The following is a 3,360-nucleotide window of genomic DNA, read 5'->3' on the forward strand; positions in this document are numbered from 1 at the left end:
TGGATACTGATGGCATTCTCCATTGCAGACAGCCCCAAATTGTCCCTGATTGTTGTACTGATAGAATGAGCATGTCCATCAAGATTGATCATCGACCCCATGTTGCTGTTAAGCTGTACAGTGTTTTTCTGATTCTGCTCATTTCCCTCAGCATCAGTTCATGCAAATCCCTCCAGGCTTCCCTGAATTCCCATCCTTCCTGATTTCTAATAGAACAATGGTGTTCCATGACATACATATACCAGTTTGCTAAGCCATTCCCCAACTGAAGGACATTTACTTAATTTCCAATTCTTTGCCACCACAAACAGGGCTGCTATGAATATTTTTGTACAAGTGATGTTTCCACCCTTCTTCATCATCTCTTCAGGGTATAGACCCAGTAGTGGGATTGCTGGATCAAAGGGTATGTACATTTTTGTTGCCCTTTGGGCTTAATTCCAAACTGCTCTCCAGAAAGGCTAGATGAGTTCAGGTACACAAGATTTCCCACATCCCTTCCAACACTGATCATTGTGCTTTCTGGTCATATTGGCCAGTCTCATCATTTTTGAAGAGCATAATAATATCACTGGTTGATGACTTACATATGAATTAGATTTAAGTGAGACAGAGTTTACAAAGTCATCAGTTTCATTCTCTCTTCCAGTTATCCAAATATAGTGACAGAACAAAAGTCAAGACTACTGACAATGACCCTAGTTTCTTCAATGTCTGACCAAGCTATAGAGTTCCACACTACCTGCTTTAGCTACCTTCATGGCCTGTTGGAACTAAGTGTTCTTATCTGCCCATTCCACTATCATAGGTTTGAGGGCTGTCAACAGCCTTTATAGAGGTGTAATTACTGTGCATGCTAATATAACTTCTTGAAACCACAGGGTGAGAGTCAGGTGACTGGATGTCAGAGGTGGATGAGCAGCCCTGAAAAGAGACTAGTCCTCCCTGAATATCCCATATGCCCTTCCTCACCTATAAAGTGAGGTTAGACCACATGATATCTAAAGCCAATTCCAGTCCTGAAATGTTTTTTTTTTTATCTTCAAACTAATGTAAAAATAGTCCTGGGGACTAGATGGTACCCACCCCAGAGTTCTCATAGAATCACAGACATAAGGGAACTGCTAACCACAGTGGATAATCTATATTATACAATGGTCACCATCCCAGAGGCCTGAAGCCTCATCATTGTTGCCTCTATTCTTGAGGAGGGGTTCAGGTTTACTCTGTAAACTACAGAGCTGAATCTCATTTTCATCCTTCAAAAATTGGTAGACTATCTAATAAAAGATTTAACTACAAAAACATACACACAATTCGAATAGGCAACATGGTTTCTATAAGGGAAAAATATACTTAAGCAGATGGTTATTTATGGAAATCCAGAGGACAAAATTCTTCTTCGATGATTTTTTAAATTTTTTTTTTTGCAAGGCAGTGGGGTTAAGTGGCTTGCCCAAGGTCACACAGTTAGGCAATTATTAAGTGTCTGAGGCTGGATTTGAACTCAGGTACTCCTGATTTCAGGGCCAGTGCTCTATCCATTGTGCCACGTAGACACCCCTTGATGACTCTTCTTTAAAAAAGTCTGATAAAATTCCAAACTAAAGACTGGTTATTAGCTGGAATCACCATGGAGTGAGTCTTAAGAGCTAAGTGCTGGCATGTAATCTTTGTATTTTTATTTTTTCATTTATTTAAGGCAAGGCAATGGGGTTAAGTGACTTGCCCAAGGTCACACAGATAGGCAATTATTAGATGTCTGAGACCACATTTGAACTCAGGTCCTCCTGACTCCAGGGCAAGAGTTCTATCCACTGCGCCACCTAGCTGTCCCAGTTGGCATGTAATCTGGGAAAAAAAGGGCTAAGTCATCAGATAGTATGTGGGGAAATCTCCCAAGTATGAGTTAGGCCCAATTTTAATTTTGCAATTGTCCAAGAGAAAAGAATGCGTAGTGAAATATTAAAGCATTCAAACGAAAAGCAGCTCCTATACCAGGGAAATAAATGGTGGTAATGTCTTACGAGACTTCAGGAGGGAACATCTGCAGTGTGACAATTTCAATGTGGACAAGGCAAAATGTTCTCAATTCATATAAATCAACTCTAGAAAGACATATCAAAATCATCAGAGACTACATTCAAAGGACATTGGCCCAAGTTAATGCTTGAGCCAAAGGGTTTGTGAGGTTGGCATTATGGAGGACAACTAATCATTCCTTCCTATAAGATAGGTACCTTGGTACCCCTCAGGAAGAAGCAGAATTCCAGATGGAACATGCTTTGGAAATAGAATGGGCACTGCACTAAATCTAAATGTCAAGTGCCGATTCCCATGAACTAGAGCAACAATTCCTGCATGGTGGAAAAGTTGACAGGAGAAGGGTAAGATGGGATAGGAGCTAAAGGGCAGAGTTGATGACACAAGGGCAAGTTTCTTAACATATTTTATAACATGAACCCATTTAAAAACTATGAATTCCTCTGATTAATGCATTTAAATTCCCAAAATAAAAAATATAGAAGATTACAAAGGAAACCAAGTATATTGGAATGAAGTTATCAAATTGTTAAAAAAAAAAAAAGATCCTAAGTTAAGAACCCTTACTCAAAAAACTCCCCCAAACCCAAAAAAACCCCACCATACTCTAGGGTAAGAAGTAGGAAAGTAGCTAGAGCAACAAGATTAAAGATTTTGAGGGACAAAATGCTCAGGGTATGAGATCTCCTCTTGGTATCATATCTCAGGGATACATTTAAGTTCCAACTTGCCCTTTCTTTCCTTCTACTGGCCCCATGAAATGGTTTCCCCTGATATGCTTCCCCATGTCCTTCTGACATGCAACTTCCTGGTTCACTTCTGAAACTGAAGGTAAACCCAGTTTTTCCCTAACACCCTTTCTCTTAAGTAAACACACAGTCCTTCTGGGACTTTCCAAGGGTTTTTATTATTAATAATAAATAACAGATTGGGACGGCTAGGTGGCGCAGTGGATAGAGCACCAGCCTTGGAGTCAGGAGTACCTGGATTCAAATCCAACCTCAGACACTTAATAATTACCTAGCAGTGTGGCCTTGGGCAAGCCACTTAAACCCATTGCCTTGAAAAATCTAAAAAAATAAAAATAAAAATAAAATATATATATATATATATATATATATATATATATATATATATATATATAACCGATTTTATTATAAAAAGTCTCTTTCCTAAGTCTGTATAATTATAATAACTAAACTTGGTCTGGAAAGGAATTGACAATCTATACCTCCCTCTTCATAGAGGGAGTAAGAAGCAGAGACATAGGATGGAAAATATTACATATATTTTCAAACATGGTCAGTTTTACTGAAA

Source organism: Macrotis lagotis, chromosome 8, assembly GCF_037893015.1.
Source record: "Macrotis lagotis isolate mMagLag1 chromosome 8, bilby.v1.9.chrom.fasta, whole genome shotgun sequence".
Taxonomy (NCBI): Eukaryota; Metazoa; Chordata; class Mammalia; order Peramelemorphia; family Peramelidae; genus Macrotis; species Macrotis lagotis.